This window comes from Peromyscus californicus, unplaced genomic scaffold (assembly GCF_007827085.1).
Source record: "Peromyscus californicus insignis strain IS unplaced genomic scaffold, ASM782708v3 Scaffold_4__1_contigs__length_199733344, whole genome shotgun sequence".
In the NCBI taxonomy this organism is placed as follows: domain Eukaryota; kingdom Metazoa; phylum Chordata; class Mammalia; order Rodentia; family Cricetidae; genus Peromyscus; species Peromyscus californicus.
The window spans coordinates 152,612,551-152,635,815 of record NW_026294562.1 but is presented as its reverse complement, the minus strand read 5'-3'; the positions used below and the strand labels follow the sequence as shown (position 1 = coordinate 152,635,815).

Genomic DNA, 23,265 nt, shown 5'->3' with positions numbered 1-23,265 from the left:
CAGCCCCACCTTTGCACTGTTTCTGGGTTTGCATTCTGTCTCCTTGCTCTCTGCAGGGCTTCCTCCCACTGGCCGTTCCCTTCGAGAGGGTATCTTGGCCAGTGCCCTCACCACATCTGCGTCCTGTGGTAGGCTCCTTTCAAAGCTGACCACTGTTTAAAGTCATCCTGAGCATGCGGTGCTATATGACTGTCTTCCCTCCCCTTCCTCCTGTGCTCTGAGTCCCTAGTACAGTGTGCATCAGAGCTCATGGATGCTTCCAAATGGGTGAACATATGGGAGGGTGGCTAGAAGGAGAAACCAAAGCTCTCTCTTTCTCCGTCGTTCCTCTGTGAGTTTAACTCACCACCGCGATGCGACTGAGGGCCTTTCATAAGCAGCGGAGTGTGTGCCGGCGTGTGAGGGGGAGGGGAAGCTTATTTGTAGTCTCAATTCCAGGTATGCTGTGAATGTCACTTATGTCTCTTTATTGTGCTGGTCTAAGACTTCATCCATTCACATGACTTGCTCTGAAATTTTCTGAGACCACTTCCACCCTAGGGTCGTAGCAACGGAAATCACAGATAAGGAAAGTCAGGGCTAGCAACCTTATTGGTGCTCCATAGACATGGGATGGAGAAACCGGTGGAGGTTCTGTGATGTTAGGATGGCTGGAGCTCCCACTAGGTGCCACATACCGAGTTGGTGTGTGTATGTGTTACCTTGCTCCACCTTACAGAATCCTTAAGGGTAAACGATGTCATAGTCCTTGGCTGGTCGACAAGGGAACTGGAATGGGAAGGTGAGATAACTTACAAGTGGTTATGTATCTATTAAGAGGCAGAGCCCAGGGCCAGAAAGATGACTCATTAGTTAAGAGCATGCTCTGTTCTTCCAGAGGACCCATGTTCAATTCCCAGTGCCCATGTCAGGTAGCTTAGAAACCACCCATACCTTCAGCTCCAAGGGGTCCACCACGTCAGCCTCTGTGGGTATTTTCACTTGTTTACATATACCCACACTCAGACATAGAATTAAAAATATATTATTAAAAAATTAAAAAAAGAGCCAGGGAAAGTAGCTCCAGAGCCCGTTGACTATATCCACTGTGCCACACTGTCCTGCCAGCACCTTTTTGCTGTGCTGAAATAGTACAACTAATCTTTTTATTATTTTTATTATTATTATTATTATTATTATTATTAGCATTAGCATTAGCATTAGCATTTTGCCTACATATACATCTGTGTACCATGTATGAGCTCAGTGCCTGCAAAGGTCAGAAGAGGACATTGGACCCCCTGAAACTGATGGTTCCACTGGCCTCTCAGTTACAGATAGTTGTGAGCTACCCACAAAGGGTGCTGAGGATCAAACCTAAGTCCTCTTTGAGAGTAGTCAGTGCCTTTAACCACTGAGCCATCTCTCTAGCCCCAACTACAAATTGGCATAGGCATAGAGCTGGGGAGGTGGTTGAGTGGTTTAGGGTAATTGCTGGAGGACCTGAGTTCAAATCCCGGCATCCACATGAAAAGCTAGGCATGGCTTTATGAAACTGAACTTGGCACTGTGAGGGAGTAGAAGGAAGGAGGGTCACAGAGGCTTGCTATCTACTACCCTCTCTCCAGACTCAGTAAGAGACCATGTCTCAGCAAGAGATAGAGCGTGACGTTTCTGTGACAGATGTGCATACACATAAACACAATGAAAGACATTTAAGAAGAAAAAAACTTTAATAAAAAATTTTTAGGGCATAGGCCTAGAGGTGTTTGGATTTTGTGCTGAAGTTAGGACAGTTTTAGGTGGTAAAACCTTCAAAAGCAAGAACTTCTAAATTCTTACAGTCTTAAATTTCTCCTATCCAGAATGGCTGAGAATGCCAGTGCCCTGATAAACAGTCTGGCAGAGTCTGGCCAAGTTAGCATCATTGTGTATTTCTAGCTTTCCGCAAACACTGAAAACAGTAATGTGTACAGTAATAAAACTGAAGTGAGCACAATTTAATCTTTTGCTATTGTTTAGGGGATTTGGGCTTCTGACACAGTGGACCTGGTCGTTTACTCATTCTCCTCTTGATATACTAGCCCATGTGCGGGTTCCTCCGAGATTTCTGTATCCTGTGACGAAAAGCTTCTTTGTTGCTATTGCTGGGTGACAGGTTGAGTTTAAAATGGTGTTATCAGTGTCCACAAGGTGGAGACATGCGCACACACTCCAGGGCGAGGCTTAGTGATGTCCCTGGAGAAGCCCTGGTTTCCCTAGCTCCCTGAAAAGTGCAAAGGTTTGCATTGCCTTCCTGCTTTGCAAAGCTTGTGCTTTCTGCGTGAGATAGGACTCTGAGCAAGTGTAGGTAATGCAGAAGTGTAAGCACACGCCTGTGACTGAAACCCAAGAACCCTGCTCTTTCTTTCTTTCAGTGTGCTTTCTACTGTAAGAATTTCCAAACCAGAAGAGGCAGTCTAGGCAATACTTGATGCTCTTTCTGCTGGGCCTATTCTAGAACTCCTGCTAAGCCCTCCTCCATCCATGAAAACACAGATGGAGGGTTCTACTGTGAGGCCAAATTAGCAGATTGACTTTATACGCCCAGTGCAAGGCAGGCCACTTAATGTCTTTCTAACCCACTTCTTTTTCTTTACATAAACTGACACGGTTGTATCAGGACTGGCCACTTTTTCCAGAATCTGCTCAATAAGACATTTATGAGGCAACTGATGGCATGGACAGTGAATGGACGAGAAACACCATCAAGGTCTAAGCCCCACGCAGCCTCTTAGGAGCCCTGTGCTGTTGTTGAGCATACCACCTAAATTTTCTAGACTTTCCAGTTGCCAGATGCACATTTCAACCTTCTAGTTAGCCCTCTCATTGAGATTGCATCCTGATACAGATGCTTATCTAACAAAGACACAACATTTCCACCGGGACCTAGATGTCCTATCGGCCTGTAACATCTGGGAACTTGGAAACAGCACATCGACAAGCTCGTATCCAGCTGTTCATTTGGCTTAGGGGAAACAGCCTCAATGTCTGAGCAGTCTTTATCAGGTCAGAGGGGAAAACATTTACAGAAGCTGACAGCAAATGTATTCAGAGATCTACTATGGCAGTAAGGTCTAGTTTCTGAAAACATGTGGCTATATTTTTTTTTATATGATGCAGGGCCCTAGCTTAGTCCAGAAGCTGCTTTTCATGCATAACTCATGTTCTTTGTGTGTGCACAATGGAACCTAACACCCTGCATCACTGGAGAGTCTAGCTAAGAGCTGGATGGACAGCACAGTTGTTTCTCTGTGTGTTTATCACACCGTAGTGTGTAAGTACATTATGCATGTTCATCTGGCCCTGCGGCTTCTTCTATCAGGCTGATAGACTTGGGCATTGATTATAATAGAAAGGTAACTAAAGTGACACATGAAGGTGTCTCTTAGCAAGTCCGGATGTCCTGAGTCAGTCCTGTGCTCAGATTCTAAAACTTCAGAGTACCATGTGGCACAGAATAAAATTATAAGGGCAGACTTAGCATCCATATGTTTTGAAGGATTTTTTCTTTCCTTTTCAAAGGCAGCACTGGGTTGTATAATCTTCTGAAGTATAAATATACAACCCTTCCTGGAAAAAAAAAAAAAAAAAACGACCATTTAAACTTAACCTCAAAAGTTCCCTTGCTCTAAGAACCTTTGGCGGCTTCTGTGGCCTTTGAAAACGGCTCTGAACTAAACAGAGAAGAGTCTCGGTGGTTTACCCATCCATCTCCCGCGACTTCCCCAGCTCTGGCCCTCTGCACTTGCCTGCCTATGGCTGTGCCACGTGTGCTGTTGACAAAAGCTGAGTCTTGTGTCTGCAGCGCTCTGTGCTTGGGACATGCCGCTTCTCCTTGCAGCTCCTTCCGCCAGCAAGCCTGTCTGAATGTGCTGAAGAACACCACCCTGTAGACATGCTCCCCTAGCCAGGGTCTGCTTCTGTGGTTCTGTTGGCCTTGGCTCATCCCTAAAGTAAGCCTCATCAACCAGGTAAGCCTTTGACCGAGAAGGACTGGCTGGTGTCACAGAACAGGGTTGAAGAACAGGAGAAACCTGAGATTTAACCCTTGCTCTTGCTCTACCAAATGACCTGGAACAAAGTCTTAATATTGAAAATTAGAGATGGTGCTTGTCATCAGGCAAAGAGTCAGCAGTACTTCAGTACAGGTGTGCATAGATGCATGCATGCATGCATAAACGAGTCTGTGTGTTTTCTCCGTAGGAGCTTTCCTAAGTCCAGATACTAGGGCACAGCAGGCATTTAATATTTTGTGACCGGTCTGTTTGTGGTGCCCACCATGGCAGGGCCTAGGGCTTGTGGAAATTTGTCCCCACCAACTAAAAACGCAGTGGTCCTGGTCACTGAATACTCAGAGAAAGGAAGCTTGGCCTGTAGTGCCATCTAGTGGCCAATAGGGATGTTGCTGTGGCCCCATTGCTTTTGAGTGGTACAGTGAAGGCCATGGAGGTTGCTTCTCCGCTGTGGACGTCCAGCCTGGGAGAGAAAACAAGGCTTCGAGCAGTCTTGTCTGCAGCAGTGACATCTGCATGGCCTGAGTTCCCCTGCTCAGTAGCAGGCAGTACTCTGTCAACAGAGGTCAGTGGTCAGATCTCTACTGGGAGACACAGTTCCTCAGAAATCAAGGAACCTACCCTGCTGAATGGCCTATCACTCCATCAATCCTTCGGGACGTGCCTCAGACAGCCCAGAATGATATTATAAAGTGCCTTAGACTTGGGTTTTAAATAGTGACCATATATTTTTTTACAGTTCTAGAGGCTGAAAGGTGTGAAAGGTACCAGTGAGGCTTCTCTTTCTGGTGTAAAAATGGTGGCCATTGTCTTTGCATGACAAAAGAAGAAAAAGCTTGCGTTTCCACTTCTTAGGAGGATGCCAGTTCCATCCTTAAACTCATTTGTAAGGCTTCATGGAGACTAAATTACCTCCCTTCCCTAGGGTCCTACCTCCTGATAGCAGCACAAAGCATTGAGTCTATACAGGATGTTTCTGCTTGCAGACATCACCTACATGAGCAATATCCTGGCTTTCCCTCCCCCATTACTGCCAGGTCTCCTCTCTAAAACCTCATCTGGCTGCATCCAAGCAGAGGTGGTGACATTGTTCTCTCAGGTCATTTGACATTGGAGATGTCTGTGAGAGGGTTACTCTGCATGTGCCTGTACATGAGTGTTTGAGATATGTATGCACATACCTATGTCTAGAAGGGAGACCCACAGTGGAGAGGCAAAACCATACCTGTCACGTGCTCTGAAGAGTAAGGTCACATCTGTCTTGAATGCTCACACATCTTCATTGTTTGACACGGTGGCAGTCCCATAGTAATAGTTCATGAAATGAATGAATGCTTCAGTTGGCCTTAAGAATAGAAGACCAAGCCGGGAGGTGGTGGCGCACGCCTTTAAACCCAGCACTCGGTAGGCAGAGCCAGGCAGATCTCTGTGAGTTCCAGGCCTGCCTGGTCTACAAAGTGAGTTCCAGGACAGGCTCCAGAGCTACACAGAGAAACCCTGTCTTGAAAAACAAAACAAACAAACAAACAAAAATAGAAGACCAGTCAGGCAGTGATGGCATACACCTTTAATCCCAGCACTCAGGAGGCAGAGGCAGGTGAATCTCTGAATTCAAGGCCAGCCTGGTCTACAGAGAGAATTCCAGGATGACCAGGACTACACAGAGAAACCCTATCTTGTCGGGGGGTGGGGGGAGAGCAGAGGACCAGCCCCCTTTCCCTGGATGAGTATGTGTCTGAAGTCAAAGTGCCTTTGAGCCAAGGCCCCAGCCACCTGTTCTTAGCTTCCCCTGTGCTGTCACTGACAGCAGGAAAGAGAACCAGCACAGAATGCACCAGGTGCACCTCCACACTCCCCCACACACACACCCCGCTGAATGTCAGGGGCTGTTGTTGCCTGAGGTGTCTCATCAGGCAGCCAGCAGGTGGCGTCCAGTCCAGTTCTTAGCTTGAAAGGCTCTTCCTTATCTGGTCACTCCTCCCCACTGTCGTCTTAGGATGGGCCCCAGGCGGCTTGCCAGGCTGCTGTCGCAGGCAAACTGATAGGACAGGAAGCCTGTGTATGGGATTCCCTGGAGCCAAGATCAGTGACCTGTGGGGAGGCTGTCCTGAAAGGCCCTGCTTCAGGCAGTCTCCAAGAGGGTGTGGCGGGAATCTGACTTGGAAAGGACTCCAGCTTGTAGGATCCTGCAAAGCTCAGGAAGTTCCTCCCGCCAGCCCCTGGACTGACTTTGCAGACACTCCGAAGATTGACCATCATGGGAAGAAAGGGGGCCTTTTTCCTGGCACCTCTGTGTGTTCACCAGCCTTGGGGTTTTCCGAACCCCGTAGTTGAGGGTTTTGACGGACATTCTCCTGTGTAACCATGACTGCTTACTCACCAGTGGTCTGCTTTAAGCACCAATCATACAGTTGGTTCCTTTGGCAACCAGCCCCCATCCACAAATTGTCAGCTCAGCAGCCCAGATGCAGGTATGGTGGAAAGAGGCCTATGAGTTCTGAAAGACGTTCTTCTCACCCCATGCCTCAGGAAATTCCTGAGAATTTGGGGCTCTTGCTAATAATGAAGAGCAGCAGAAGCCGAAGTATATCATAGTGTCATAGCGATATTGGGATACCCTCTGGGAGTTCTCGGTTCATCACGCAGTTGCGGCAGAAACCGAAGGGGGTTTATTAGAGAATGACATGCTTCTAAGAGAAGAGCAAGGATGAGTTCATGGCTCCAGTGCCTCTGCTACACAAAGGATGGGCATTTTGTCGCATTGTGTGGGCCTTTCACTCATCTGCACAGGCTTTTCCTAGAATGTTCTGTCACGTGTAGTTCTCTGGACATCTTTGCGTGTTCATTAGCATCATCTCTGCCCCTTCCAGTGGAGGGATTTAGTCTGAAGTAGGTTTTCCAGCTGTCCTCTTGGCCAAGCAGGTTTCTTGAATTTTATAAGGCGTTATGCAAGGCTTGCTAGGTCTCATTCTCTACCCTGCTCTCCTGCCTCTGTCGTGAGCCCCTTGCTCCAACTGTGCAACCCTCTTGCTGGTACCTTCTGACTAAGAGGATAAGAAGCTCTGTTCAAGCAGGGTAACAAGCTGCATCCTTAGGCACTCTCTGGCTTCATGAGCTTTCACCTGCTTCTGGTGAAGGCGACTTCCTGGAGCTAAGGGGTGTCAGCACTCACCTGTTAGCATGGAGAGCCAATGTGTGGGGCCTCTAGGGGAAGTCTGGAAACAGTGCAGGGCTTTTGTAGGCTCTTGATTCTGTGGGAAGCCAGTGACCCTCATCTGAGGACAATGTTGAATGACACAGATGGATGGTGTCTGAGTGGCCGGGGCCCTGTAGACCCTTCTAACTCTCTCTGGCCATGGTGATAAGACACCAAGACCCAAGGACATTGAATGTGTGCATCCTGCCTAGCTCAGCCTGGTTCAGAGACGTTCTCAGAATCCATCCGCTCGCTCCAGCTCATCCCCAGATCTCAGATGATAGAATGCTCTCTTGAGAATGAGTCAGGGCTGAGATGGAAACCTATCCAATAGACACATGGTTTAGCATGAGCGTTAAATGCTCTGCTGACAACCACTGTGCTGTGTCAGAGAACCCCGTGGTGACTGATCAGCACCTCACAAGGCTCCCCTTCCTTTCCCCACCCCTGGTCTGCACTGTCAGCTGTCTTGTGGGAGAATATTCCTTTCCCGTCTCAGGGTTCCATGTGGGTCAACAGTCTCAGCGAGTACTCACCCATGTCTGGAGTGATTCAGCTAGGCCTCAGGTGTTTACCAAGGGGAATTCCACACAGGAGCCATTCATCAGTGCTGCAGACACTCTTCATTTAGTAGATTTCAGCTGGCAGGTGTTTAGCAGGTATCTCCATCCCAGCCCCTGGCTGTGCCCTGGGGTGTGAATTTGTTTTCCAGGGTGGATCACTGGATAGTCTTTTTTTGTACTAAAAGTGGATCCTTGAACCTACTCTCTAGTGTAAACCGGTGGCCCATGAACTCACACTAGGAAGGGACATTTCCACATGCAGGGAATATATCCGACTCTGTAGCTTTGGATGCATGTCAACAATGGGGGATAATGTTTCCTTTGCCCTTCTGTGTCCTAACTCCAACTCCAAAGTTCAGATTTTATACGATATTGTTCTTAAAGGCCCTGAAACATTTTAAACCCCTGGAAGACATGAAAACATGGCCTCTCCGTTTGCTGTTTCTTTCCCTTTGGAAGCTAGTGTTCCAGCGTGTACTTGCGGCCCGTATCCTCCTTCCTCCCTCTGCTGGAGAGCCATGGTGGACAGAGCCCTCCTTCTCCGCCCCATGCTTTGATGAGCATATATTGAAGAGAGTACTGCGGCACCGGGTGGGACTGCCGCTCCCCAGTGTTTCCCGCTAAGCCTTTGTGCCTCTCTCGTCTAGAAGCACCAGCTCATGTTAGCTTTTAACTTAAAAGTGAGCCACTGGCGTTGCAAATCCCTTCCCAGTTGCTTTTGCCCAGCCGGCAGCTAGAATGGCCTTGACAGATTTATGGTGGCAAGGTTGGAGAATACCGGATTGGAGTGGAGATGAATCTGAAGAAAAGCACCTGGATGGAGTCGGGAGTGTCTTGGCCCTGAGACAGTAAGCCCATGCTGAAAGACTCAGAAAGGAGGCGGAGGCTGAGTGTGCCTCGGTGCTGATCAAGATAAGAAGCTGAAGTTTCCTTGTGAGCAACCTCCCATCATGCTGTACTGCAGACGCTTCCCAGTGGGAGTCACAGGACCTGCCAGCCATTGCTTAGGGAAATGGCTTCATTTTCTAAGTCTGTTTTCCATGTGTTAAGTGCCAGGGAACTGTGTCTCTTTGCTTCTGAGTCCTTTATCCTTTTTAAGACATTTTCAAAGATGGGGATGTGCTGCTTCTGTGCACAAGGACCAGACAGGACCTCCAGGAACTGGAGGATATTAGTTGATTTTAGGGAATTAACCATGCTGTGATGGAGACAGGCAAGTCCAAAGTCTCCAAGGCAGTCTGGGCTCAAGTTCTGGGACCATGCACAGTTATGATTCCCTCCTCAGGATCTGCCTGTTTTAAAGTCTACAACTGCTTAGATTTCATATATATATACATATATATATATATATATGTGTGTGTGTGTGTGTATATACACACACACATATATATATACACACACACACCTATAATAAATATCTGCTGAGTTAAATATGAATCTCTTTGAAGCAAACTTCATCACATCTAGACTAGTATAGCTAGGTATCACAGCCTAGCCAAGTTGTCACATACTAACCACTCCAGTCTGTCACAGGCCTTACGTGGAGTCATGAAAATGAGTGTCTGAGATGGGAGATAGCTTACCTGTATTCCTCAAACAGAGAACATCATGGCAGGAGCACCAAGCTAGAGCATTCTGTAGGGAATGGGACCATGGTTGAGAGTCTATGTGTGCCTCAGAGAAAGCATTGTACCCCTCCCCAGGCCCCCAGTGTCCCAAAAAGTCTCCTGAGAAGCAGCGGGTTTGTTTCTTCGTCTTATTCCTGAGCTAGTGGCAGACAGACACACTGGCCAGAACACCTCTGGTGGCTGACACCGTCTGAGACTCAAATGTGAAATGATACGCTTATCTAAGGAGGGGCCTTCATGTCCTTCTAGTCATGGCTGTCTCTCCTTCTTGATTTTGGGGAGGGGAAGCAGGGAATCTGGCTTTCTCTGCTGCATGTGGGAGTCTGGGTCTCTCTTGCCAGAGCTGTGTCTGTAATCAGCTGATCATCTCTTCTGCGATTGGGAATTTCATATATTTGAGCAGGAAAGTTTAAAGGGTGAAGTCAACTGAAGTAGTCAGAAACTCAGGGAGACCAGATGTGGTGTTGGCTCTGTGGAGGAGGAGAGGAGGAGGAGGAGGAAGGCTGTAGAGTCCACTCACCATGCCCGCACACATGTGTCTACTTGCCTCTGATCCACAGGTTGGGCGGCCTCTGTGGTATTCCAGGTATATACAAGGACTGTCTCACCTCTTCTTCAACTGGCCAGCCAGCTCTTTGAGATGGAGGCCAGTTTCATTCCCTATTTACCATTTTCATTGTTGTTGTTGGTTTGTTTTTTTGTTTCTTTGGTTTGGGGTTTTTTTTGTTTTGTTTTGTTTTGTTTTGTTTTTTTTTTTTGATTCAGGGTTTCTCTGTGTAGCCCTGGCTCTCCTGAAACTCTGTAGACCAGCCTGGCCTCGAACTCACAGAGATCATTTTGCCTCTGCCCCCCCCTCCGCCCCGAGTGCTGGGATTAAAGACATGAGCCACCATTTCCCGGCTCCCTATTTACCTTTGAGGAGACTGAAGCTGAGAAAGATTGAGTTACTTGGCTGGGTCACATGGGTAGCAGTAACTAGAACCAAGCATTTCCTGAAGCTAGATTCAAACTCTGTGCTCCCAGGTCTTCTCCAGTGTGGCTTCTCACTTGAGGAGGAAGGCTAGAAGGCAAGACTCGAAAGGAAGATTCTGAAGCCCCAGGGAAGGTAAAGATAGCTAGGGGTGTTCAGAGGCTGGGGCTCAGAGCACTGGGCTGCTGATAGGAACTATTTAACCGGTCAAAGTGCATAGAATAGGTATCTGTGGAGTGCTCGGCTATACCCGGGACATCTGTATCACACCCCCTCCCCAGGGCTCAGGGGCCATCGAAGAAGAGAAGGTGGGAAGGAAGATTGTAGGAGACAGAGGATGGGGAGGACCCAGTTAAACCAGCGTCTTCTAGACATTAGAGGACAGCTGTACTCATGAACTCACATCAGCTGTGGTTTCCTGCGTGAGACCTGCACAAGATTAAACCAGTGGACATTCCAGCTTGACATGAGCCCCTACCCCTGACTGATGAGCTGTTGACAGTTGGAGGCCACTGGGGGAAGAATAGTCATCTTAAAGGGTGTGACCAAGCACCAGGTAAGTGTGGGTGGTCCTTGAGGATTAGCCTGCCCTGGAGGCCCTGGGAAGACAAGGCACTCTCTAGCGTCTGACTGTGTGTCATCATGCCCATCCCAGAGAACTGAAAACTGAGCACAAGAGAAGTGTCTTGTCCCGTATCACAGAGCACTTGTAGAAACTAGATATGCATAGTGTAGAAGGCATTCAGTGAGTAGTGGGTTCCAAAGAACCAAGCTCCAACCACAGATGGAATTTAGGCTTGCATTTTTCATTGCCCACAACACTAAGATGACCTGTGTTTAAAGTGCAAAAGAATGTGCTAGAAACTAGAGCTGCCAGGTTGTGGGTGGGGCTGTTTGGGGAGGACAGAAGCATCGGACTCCCCGTCCTCAGTGTTTTCAAGCCTGGAACTCGGTGTATCTAGGAGACTGCAGGGTGATTCCTCCAAAGGAAGATCTTCCAGCTGTGGATGCAGGATGCCCCAGTTCCCATAGGAGTCACTGTGTCTGCTGTCATGGGAACGGAACTGGGTGTTGCTCTCTGGACTGAAGTCTCCTTGAAAGACAGGGCTCCGTAGGTCAGGCCAGACTAGGGAATCTGGAGAGACCTAAAAGGTGATTCTTAAAAAAAAATAAATAAAATTAACCCATGCCTATTCTAATAAATACAAAAATCAGATGGCCTCTTTCCTGCCCCGGGGGCTGATCTGACCGTGAGGGAATTGGAGATTTTGTGTGTTTTGAAACAGGGTCTTATGCAACCCAAACTGGCCAGAAACTCGCACATAGCTGAGAATCACCTTGATCCTCTTCCTCCTGCTCCCTCCTCACTAGAGCTACAGGTCTATGCCCAGTTATGGCACTTGGGGTCGACCTCAGGACCTTGTCTATGCTAAGCAGGCCCTCTCCCATCTGAGTTGCATCACAAGCCCCAGGATAAAGGAAGGGTTCAGTGGCACGTTGGACTATGGCTACTGAGACCGACTGTCCCCACACCAGCCATTTACCTCCTTGTGTATAACGAAAGCTGAGATTGAGAAGGTATTCAAGGTCACAGCATCACACCCACTTTCTGTGTAGCTTATGGAACTCAGCTTTGCCCCCAGCCATGTCTGGATGGTGCCTTCAGCTTATCTATTCGCAGCTCTTGTTTGTGGGAATAGATGCGTCGGAACAAGTTAAAGAGTGGGGGGGGGGAATAACAACCAAAATCCATCAGAGACTCCATCCCTTAGTCTGTGTGTCACAGCTGTTGTTACTGCAGCTCCTCGTGTGTTGATTGAGGACAAATCGTGTGTTCTGAAGCCACAGTGTTAGCCCCATTCTCCTCTGAAGTCTTTCGCCCAGACTGTGCCTTCCTCCGCCTGCCCAGCAGAGTACCCCAGTTACTGTGGTCCTCACTATTGCCTACGGTCTGTGGAAGGAGCTGGCTGGCTCGCCTGTGTGCTTGTTCACCTGGCTTCTGAGTAAATCCTGGCTTCATCCCTCCACCCCCGTGGCTCCAGCAGCTGCCTTGCTATATAGGAAGAGAGGTGTCCACATAACCCTCTGTGTCATGTCTGCTTGCTCTGAGGACACACCCGCCAATCATCCTGGCAAAGGGAACATCCTCCCGAGTGCTGTGAATGCACTGCCATGCTCAGCCTGTGTGGTGCTGGGAACCGAACCCAGATCCATTGCAAAAGCAGCAAGTGCTCTTGACTGCTGAGCCATCTCTGCAGATTCTGTTTGCTTGTAACGTATGCTTATAAAATGTTATTGTTGTATGTGTATGTATAGTATATGTGTGTGAACTAGCTTCTTCACCCAGCCCAGGGCTTCCTTGCCAATACTTCCAGAATGCCGCTTGAAGGTCCCTCCTCCATGAAAGCCTCTCTGGTGCTTATCCCTGCTTTTATCCTTGTTGAGCCCCATGCGAGCATCTGTAAAGTCAAGGACCTGGATTCTTGTATCCCCAGCATGCAGGCTGGTGTCTCCCTCACAACAGCAGTTCCTGAAGTCATTGTTGAAAAAAAAAAAAATGCCACAGTCTTGAACATGAACCACCTCCAGAACAAATACCTACATGTAGCCCTCCTGCAGCCAGCCCTTTCTGCGGCCCTCCCCTCTCCCAAGGGCCTCCAGGAATCTGGTTTCTACCTTGTGACTCAGTCTGCAGAAGAGGCATGTCTCAGTTACAAGTCAGTCGCCCCTCACCGCGTGTTCTCCGGGCACCTTGGCATTTCTCTCAGCTTACACTTTTGTTAAAGACAAGGCGAAACTTGTGTGAACCTCAAGCACAGTGCCATTACAGTTGCTCCCCAGTGTCAGAGAGGTGGGGGCTGTTCCCCTGGCCCATCTGCTGAAGCCAGAAGAGCAAGAGACCCTGGGTGTCTTCTAATTCCGTCTCCAAGGGCTCTAGTCATCTTCTGGAGAGAACATAGAAAACTCAAAGCCAGCATACATGCTCCTGACTGTAAAGGAACAAGAACTTGTGTCCTGTGACACTCTGGGAGTTAGGGAGCAAATCAGAAACTTTGGGACAACAAGTTATAGCCATCCCAGAACCTTAGCCAGTAGGTCTTAGCATGTTGGATGGGCTTGGCGAGAGGACTTCATGTGGACAGGAATGTGTATGCATGTAGAGGTCAGAGGACAGCCTTTGAGTGGCCTCACTTTCCTACCTTGCCTGAAAATGGGTCCCTTGCTTGCTGTGTTACCCAGATAACTAGCCCACAAGCTTGTAGAGATTTCCCTTCTCTCTACTTTGCACTTTCTAAGGTGTGTGCTGGGATTATAGATGCTCACACTTCGAAGTCCAGCTTTTATGTGGGTTCTTGGGGTCAGACTCAGGTCCACCAGCTTGTGCAGGAAGCACTTTACCCACTGAGAACCACCTCCTCAGCCCAGGAAGGATTCTTCTGACAGTGCAGAGGTGTCTGATGATGATATTCCTACATATTCTGCCACCACATGTTGTCCCCATGCTCTGAGTTCATCGTGGCTAATACTCCTGACCCATGACCTCACTAGCCATCTGGATCTCCACCAGGGAGACTGCTCTAAGGCCTGGAGCTCTCTCAGTCTAGTCCACTAGTTAACTGATATTTCAGAAGGGACCTGAGGTTGTGGGCACAGCTCTATCAGCTTCAGCCTAGGTCCTATTAACATGGGTGGACATTGCCTCTTGCCACAGCAGAGGCCAGGGCCAGGCTGGCCTCAAACTCACAGAGATCTATCTGCTCTGCCTCCCAAGTGCTGAAATTAAAGATGTGAGCCACAGCACCTGGCCTTTTCCTATTCCTTAAGTTAAATTTCTGTATATAGATGTTTTGCCTGCAAGTGTGTCTGTGGCTAGTGCCTGCAGAGGCCAGAAGAAAGTATTGGGTTCCCTGGAACTGGAGTTAGGGACAGTTAGAAGCCACCATGTGGGTGCTGGATATTGAACCTGGGTCCTCTGGAAGAGTCCCCAGTGCCCTAACCACTGAGCAGTCTCTCCAGCCCTGGACACAGGACTTTTGCAGAGCTGTAAACACAGACGAGTTCGTGTGTAGATGGGTATAGGCTAACTATCAATGAAGTGGGCTGGTTGGTGGCGACCATGTTCCACATTAACATAAAATATTAATATAGGTCAGACTTTGAGGGGAGCAAGGAGCCAGGAAACTCAATCCTTACTGCACAACTTTCTTATAAACCTTAAAATGCTCTGAAAAATCAAAGTATTTCTTTAAAAAAAAATTAGTTTCAACCCCGCTAAGGACATCCAACAACCAAGAAGCCCTGACCCTGGAATGTGTGTTTTTCTCGGACTCCCTACTGATTCAGGCACATCTGAGTGGTGAGACTTCCTGGGTATCAGTGTGTCTCCATTCAGCATGTTTCATGCCAAGAAAGAGCTTAAAGGGGCTTTGTCTAGAGAGCAGTCTCCTGTGTGTTAGGATGCGTCTCATCTTTCACAGGGTGGACAGAAAGCTTCCTGCTGGTGCTAGAAATATTTGCTGCAATCCACACTAGCAGTTGAACCACAACAAAGAGATTTCAAGACAAAATGCCGGGTATAGGGGCCTGCCCATTTTCCAATTGGGGCAGTGTTTCTTCAGAATGATGTGACACGGTTCCCATTTTAAACAAGCGTTCTCATGGATCATGATGAAACTTTTACACTTGCCCATTTATTTAAGTAGGAGATGCTAAGGACACTCTGGTTATAGTTCTTGGCTTTCTGTCATTTAAGGATGCATTTCATTAGCATAGTTTTAGCTTTTCAAATGTTAAAACTCTTGGGCCAGAATGACGGTTTGTTGGGTAAAGGCGCTTGCCACTTAAGCCTGAGTTCAATCCGCAAACCCATGGATGTAAGGAGGAGCGGGCTAGGGCCATGGCTCAGTGCTTAAGAGCATTTGTTGCTCTGGCCAAGCAGGTTCTCAGGTTCAATTTCCACCACCCATGTGGCAGCTCACAACCATCCCTAACTCCACTCCCAGGGGATCCAATGCCATCTTCTGGCCCAGAGAGGTACCAGACATACATTTGATGCTCACACAGACATAAATGCAAGGCAGCCACACTTACAAAGACTTTTTTAAGGTAAAACTTCATAAAGTGGTCCTCTGGCATACACACACACACACACACACACACACACACACACACACACACACACACACTAAACTTAAGATTCTTTTCTTTTGTGTGGCATATGTACCTGTTTGTGTATATATGTGAGTATATACTTATGTTTGTGCTTGTGGATGTATGTACACATGTATAGAGCCAAAGGCTGACATTAGATTTAATCCTTTGCTGCTGTCCACCTTTCATTTTTTCCCTCCCTCCCTTCCTCCCTCCCTCCCTCCCTCCCTCCCTTCTTTCTTTCTTTCTTTCTTTCTTTCTTTCTTTCTTTCTTTCTTTCTTTCTTTCTCTCTCTCTCTCTCTCTCTCTCTCTCTCTCTCTCTCTCTCTCTCTCTCTCTCTCTCTCATTCTTTCTTTCTTTGAGACAGGGTATCACTGTGTTGCCCTGATTGGCCTGGAACTTTCTGAGTAGCTCAGGCTAGCCTACAACTCACAGAGACCCGCCTGCCTCTTCCTCCCCTGTGCTGGGATTAAAGGTGTCCACCACCACCCAGAGCCACTTCAGTTTTTAAGACAAGGCCTCTCACTGGAGCTGGAACTCATTGGTTCACTTAGGCTGGCTGACCAGTGAGCTCCAGGGGTCTGTAATACTCCAGCTGCCGCTGCCAGTACTGGACTTACAGAGACATGCCACCCCACTCCCTGCTTTTCCGTGAGTGCCGGGGATCTGAGCTCAGGACCTCATGCTTATATAACAGGAAGTCCATCTACTGAGCCATCTCTTTAGCACCTCCCCACCACCCATTAAAATTCTTACAGCCAATCTATGTGTGTAGATCCTTAGGTGAGCTAAGCTCAAGTCCTCTGAAAAGTAGTGTTGCATAGACTTTTGTTAAAATATGGAGCACCCCACTTCATTTTGAGGAAGACCACAGACCAAGGTATCACGTTTTCCTACTGTGCTAACAGCTCCCCTCTTGGGTCCATCCCTCTGCCAGGAGTGTGGTAAGAGTAAGATGGCGCAGTGATGAGGCCAGGTCCCCTGGGTGCTGCAATCAGGGGGCGAAGGAATATTGACGCTGCCAGGTGCCGCTGCGGAGTCCCCTACTGCAAAGGAGAGTCTCACAGAGCTGAGGGGACCACACGGCCAGTCAACAGCCAGTCATGAAGCCTGGAGGCCTGAGAGTCAATGCAATCGAATGCCAATGTGTAAAATGGGGGCCTTGGCTTCTCCTGGGGTCCAACGAGTTTCAGGTAGTGACTTCAAAACTACTTTTGGTTGAATTTGTTTTTAAGATTTTATGTGTGGTGTTACTGAAATATGGCATATGTTATAAAATATACCTCCCCTGAAAGCCATAAGAATCCAAAGGGCAGGGTGTCTGATGTGGTGGTACGCACCGTAACCTAGAAGCCAGGTGTAGACAGAAGCCTCTCAAGTGTGGGACCAGCCTGGGCTACAGAGAGAGACTGTGTCTAAAGAACAACAAAGGTGTGCCAAGAACAGGTCTACTAGAGGAGCCTGTGCTTTGACGCTCGCGGGTCACCCTGTGATGGGCAGAAGTCTCTGTTGTTCCGTGTTTGGATCCTCTAGTTGAAGTGTAAGGTCTGACTTGAGCAGCCTGGGCAACTGGGTTTCCAAACACTGCCACAGAGTACTGAGCCTGCTAGCTGGTTGTAAGGAGTTTATTTTGTTGTAACCCCCACATCCCAATTGTACCCTCTGTTCACCTACAGGGTGCTCTTCTGTGCATGGTTTTACCAATAGAAATAACTTAATTCTGTTTCCCTCAATGAAGGTTCAGGGGGTGGGCGGATGAGACCCTGCAATTGTTCCTCAACTCTAGCCTGTCTTTTCCTCTGCTTCCTCTGCTCCCGAGGCCTGCTGAGGCTTCATCTGATTAGCTCAGCAACCTCCCTTGAGTACTCCCTGGGGGGTGCCAGGCTCTGTTGACAAGGGCCAGCCGGAGGAGGCTGCAGGCCTCCTGGGTTCCCTTCTACTGTGGCTGCCCCACCTGCTTGCTTCTCTGCATCCCTAGAACCAAGCTGGACCTTTCCACCTTTCATCCTAGCCTGGACCCGCTGATGGATGTGAAATTCAGGAAAGCCAGGGAAGGAGCTGGTGCCCTTTGAGCTGAGAACCTCCCCAGGGAACAGTTCACAGCTTTGGAAGCCTGTTTGCTGAGGTTATGTGCCCCATGCTCAGAGCCAGGCTGGCTCAACGTGGCTACAGGTGGCTGCTCCAGTGCTCAGAAAACTAAAGGAGGATGAAGCTAGAGATGTAGGTAGAACTCCCACATCCTCCTGGAAATGTTGGAAGTCTGGTGAGGTCCTGAAGAGCTAGCAGCGCCCCCCCCCTGCCCCCGGGACAGCGGAAAGCAATGCAGAAAGGTAGGAAATGTGTCACACATCCCTCAGCCCCAGGAGGTGTTGGGAGAGTTTCCCCAAATGGCTGAGAAGAGTGTGGGTGTGTGTTGAAAGAATTGCCTATAGAAGGCATAGAGTGAAAGTTGGGAGCTTTCCTACCTGCCCCGCCCTTGCGTGTACGTGTGGCTGTGGGTGTGTTGCCTAGTTGGGGTCACTCGTAATCCCAGGCCTTTCATCACAGGGAAACCTGAGCAAGGCAGGCTGCCCTTGTATTTTCTCCAGCAGCCGCTGTTGGCTTTGTTTTATTTTATGTCAGTCTGGGGGACCCATCATCGGCAGGAAGCAATGCATTAGTATCTTTGAATGGAATTCCCTTGTATTTCATTTAAAAATAAGTAAGACTGTGCTGTGAGAAGGAGAGGAGACTCACTGAGGGGATGGCATGGTTTGCTGGGTGACATAAGCCACACTACATCAGCATGCTTTACTAAAATCTCCAGGGCAGAAGGGTGCCAGAAACAAAATGCTAAGTATTCGCTTAAATTAAGGGCTGCCATTGTATAATCAGCACTGAAAAATTGGCCCCGTTTTTTGCGATCTTATTTTTGCATTTCAGATGCATCATCTTAAGTCAGACCCAGCAGCTGCCCGCCTGCCTTTGGTAAAGGTCGGTGTCTTCAAAGGGGATTAGGCAGCTCTGCTATGCTAGTGTTCAGCTTGTCCTTCTGTGACCCAGAGGGAGGTTTATCCATCTAACTTCTAAGAGGCCCTAAGCTAAAAGGATCCTTTTACAGGTTTGTCCAGAAACTCCATTTACATCCTAATAAATTCAGAGAATCAATGTCACACTGGGCTGTAACCCTGGAGAGCGCCTTGAAAGCACAGGTTGTTTGGTTGCTAAAGTGTGGGGCTCCAGGGCTGTCCATCAGCTCACCTCCTGCTCTCAGCCTTATGCAGCACCGTATCTGCTGACATCCATGCTCGTGTATTTATGTTGATGTTGGCAAGGGATCTCGCCTATGCATAACTGTTTTAGCCCATTTTCCTATGTTCATTTCTAAACTAAAACTGTGTCCGAAAGCTTGCAGACAGGCTGACAGGTCTTTGAAGAAAAGTAATCGCCCAGGCATGGTGTGATTTCCCTCCTCCTGTGTCTGCTAACATTTCTTGCAGCTGGGAGGTATTTCCTTTTCAAGCATGCTCTCTGCTGTGAATGCACTCTACTAGAGTGAGTCCATAGCTGTTTGGTTCCTTCCCCAACCCCTTTCACCTCTTCCAGCTCTCCACAAAGGTGACTTCTTTCCAGGTCAGGGATCCGGAGCTTGTGTGTGGTACTGAGGCAGACTAGGTTGAACTGTGAACTTTGAAGGTGAGAGAACGTGACCCTTCCCTGAAGGTGACTCACAAAGCGAGTTTCACTGAGCTCTATGGTATTACATCTCGGCACTTAAAGAGGGGAAAGCCATCTCTTTACCAAGCCTTGGGCTCCATGTCTAACGTGTTTTTCCAATGGATCCTGTGGGATTTCCAAGGCTTTTTCCACAGCCAGCGTCAGTTTAAGAGGTTTCTTGTAGCTGGGCAGTGGTGGCAAACACCTTTAATCCCAGCACTTGGGAGGCAGAGGCAGACAGATCTCTGAGTTCAAGGCCAGCCTGGTCTACAGAGCAAGTTCAAGGACAAGCAGGGCTGTTACACAGAGAAACCCTGTCTTGGAAAAAAAGTTGTTTCTGGCAGTCGGCAGCTGGCACATGGCCTTTGCTGCATTTTTGGGGTTACAGGGATGGTGATGTCTACCCTGCAAGTCTGACCAATCCCTGAAAGTCAAGGTGGTTCAGCCAGTATGAGAATTGGTGTTTCTGAAAAGTCTGTGGGAGAATGTGGTGATATATTGTGCACCAAAAAAGCATTTGGTGTATGAGGATCAGGAGAGGAGGCCCAGAGGTTAAGGGTGTGTACTGCTCTAAGGAACCAGAGTTCAGCTCCCAGCACGTACATGAGGGGGCTCACAGCCCCTTTGATGCCAGCTGTAGGGGTCTTTGGCCTCCTCAGGTACCTGCATGCATGTGCACATGCGCATGCGCACACACACACACACACACACACACACAGACACACACACACACAGACACACACACACACAGACACACACACACACACACATGTGGTTAAAATTAAATGAACAGGAATATGGAGAGATGGTTCAGTAGCTTAGAGCACTGCCTGTTCTCCTAGAGGACCCAGGTTTGATGCCCAGCACCCATATGGTGGCTCATAACCATCTGTGACGCAGTCCCAGGGGACCCAACACCATCTTCTGACCTTCCTGGACATCAGGCATGTACATGGTACACAGATATACATGCAGACAAAACACTCAAACACATAAATTAATTTAAAATTGTAAATTAATAAATAAGTCTTATTAAAAATAGAGTACGAAATGATGGCGGCATGAAAAAGTCAGTGTTTTCTTTAACACTGAAGCGGGGCCTGTTTCTCTCCATGTTACTGCACTCGGGAGGTCTCAACCCCATCTGCATCCTGGTACTTCACCTCAGCCCCTGCCTCAGTTCCCATGCAGTTCACTGTCCTCCTTTATCTCTGGCGTCCCAGCCGCAATGAACTCCTTCTTTTTCCTGACTTTCCTCTCCCATTTTCCCTGCTTTTGTGCTGTGCAGTTCCATGGGCCTGGATGGACCTTTCCATTAGCAAACCCCAGTGTCACCTGCAGGACCAGCTTCTGCAGCACTCTGACATCTGTGGCTGCCCCGCCCCACCCCAAGCCCCTGTCCTCTCACACCTTCATGTTGCACCTCGCTATTTGGAGTGAAGAATCATTCGCCTAATTCCAAATCATTGTGAGTCTCACCAGGCCGAGGCTGGGTCTCTCACTTCTCTGGTCCCAGACTGGCATTTGTATCCAGGAGATGATATAATCGCTGCCCTGTGATGTGGTCACTTGGAGTAGATGGTAGGAGCATTATCTATATTAGTTATAACATGGTCCTGTTCTGGGGGTCTTGAGAAGCTTTGAAAGGTGGAAGCAAAGACCCTAAACCACTGTCACTACGGAAGCCAGGTGGGCAATGTGGGAATGGTCTGGGAGCCTGCGGCGTAGGCAGGAACCCATGCGGCAAATACAAAGTGTCACAGGCTCCTCATTGGGTAATGGTAGTAATTGTTTGTGTCCCCAAGGAGAAGAAAGGTGTGGTGCAGGGGCACTGGGACTCAGCCCTGGATCAGCTGTCTCCTTACTTGTAACTTTCATGTCCCCACCCCATGTGAGCCTCAGGTAGAGCTGGAAATGATGAGGTGACTTTCCCCGCTGTCTTCCCAAGCCCTCAGAGCGTGAGGCTGTTGAACATCCCTGAGCCCTGGCCAGGGTTTCAGATGGGCGCACCAATGGCCGTTCCTTCAGAATCAGGCGTTCGTGTGGGGTAGAAACTAGAAACACGTGCAGAGGGCCAGCAAATGGCCCTGTGGATAAAGGCACTCGCTGTAGAAAGGAGAGAATGGGCTCCATAAAGTAGTTCTTAGACCTCTGCACCCCCATACACATCACACACACACATCACATACATACATACACACTAAAAACAATAAACTTAAAATCCTTCTCTTCATAGTGTTGGGGGGCCGGTGCTTTGTGTGCGTGGGTGTGAGCGTGGGTCAGAAGCTATAGTCTGTCCTACCATCCCACCTCCGACATGATGGCCAGACCCACTCTTCCTTCATTTACTTGCCCAGGCGCATGTAATTGCCCAACTGTATGTATTGTTTCACCAGCAATAAAAATTCAGCAGGGAGATGAGTGCTGCTAAAATTAGTTGTTTGTCCTTTGACAAGATCTCCCCAGTTGAAAAAAAAATTGTTTATCCAACTGGCAGGGTGACTTTGCTAGGATCAAGATTAACGGCCCTAGTTAATGGTACATGAGATTGTGTCAGGAAGGGCTCCCCCGCTTTCTTCGCAAGGGCCTTTTCTGAATGTTCAGTCTCAGCCTCCTGCAGAGGCTGTGCCTTTCGGTGGAGGTGTTCTCCCCTTTCCCTAGTTAGATTTATAAGTTGCCCACTCTGTTAGACACTGGCTTGCTGCATATGGTGGACAGACAGACAGCTGGACAGATGGATGGGTCCTGGGTGCAGTGGCAAATAGACCTTCTGTGTGCCTTGCTTCATGTCCTAGGTGTCAAGTTTGCTAACATTGAAGCTAGAGAGGGAGGAACAGTGTGATCGCGATATGCGTTTGCTAAACCCTCTGTGGTCGGGACTCTGCTTCATTCCTTCATGCATTCACTTATTCAAGCAAAGAGATATTTAATATACACATGGAATTGGGGTGAGCTAGAGATATGGATTTGAACAAATAATCGACCCCGCATTCTAGAAGCACACCATCTCTTGAGAGAAAAGCATTGAAAGGCAGTTATGCAAACGAGTGTTTAATGATAGCTGTGATTGTCTTTATTTTAATTTTCATTAATATATAATTCATGTACCATAAAACACACTGTTTTAAAGTGTATAATTCAGTGGGTTTTCACAGATTGCTTTTTTTTTTAAATCATACTGCTAGGTGAAAAGTTCAGTCTGTTCTGCCTTGTTGGCACAACCACAAACACTTAGTTTGATTGACTTGATGAACAGATGTGAGTGTGTGTGTGTGTGTGTGTGTGTGTGTGTGTGTGTGTGTGTACACACACACTACTGCTTACACAAAGTGGCTCCCAGGAGGATTTTCTTCTCTGCCCCTTCCTTGGCTACCCTGACTCTGCCAAACAAACTCAGCACCTCTCAATTCTATTCTCCCAAGAAAGATGTAAAGCAGGTGCAGCCAGGGTTGGCCAGTACTTCAGAAGCCACTCCATACATAATAAGCTGAGAGGCCACGTGCAGGAAACCGCCCATGATTCAGCTCAGCCAACTAAGAACACAGTGACTCCCAGGACTCTGAGCTCCATGTTATTAGACTTGAAATACAGAAGTCTTTTTTAGAAACCTAGCCGATGATTTAATGGGCCCGTGCAGGATCAAAAATGATCAAGTACAGTGCTCTGCTGACTCTGCCTAAGTTTACCTCTGCTACCCATTCTCCTTTGAAAATGAGGAGGACCACCTAGCCAGTCCCTGTAGGGTGTAGGGAGGACCACCTGACCAGTCCCTGTATGGGGGTAGGGGAGGACCACCTGACCAGTCCCTGTATGGAGGTAGGGGAGGACCACCTGACCAGTCCCTGTATGGGAGTAGGGAGGATCACCTGACCAGTCTCTGTAGGGGAGTAGGGAGGATCACCTGACCAGTCCCTGTAGGGGGTAGGGAGGACCACCTAACCAGTTCCTGTAGAGGGTAGGGAGTAGCCAAGGTAGAACAGGGCACAGATGCTCTGTGCTTGAAGCTCTGGCTAGTAGCTCTGCTTG

The 23,265-nt window shown here is 48.4% G+C and overlaps 1 protein-coding gene across 1 annotated transcript in view; it reads left to right on the top strand.

The window, feature by feature from the left end:
* The window catches only part of Nav2 (neuron navigator 2), a 367,113-nt gene that overhangs the window by 220,956 nt on the left and 122,892 nt on the right, over positions 1 to 23,265 (top strand).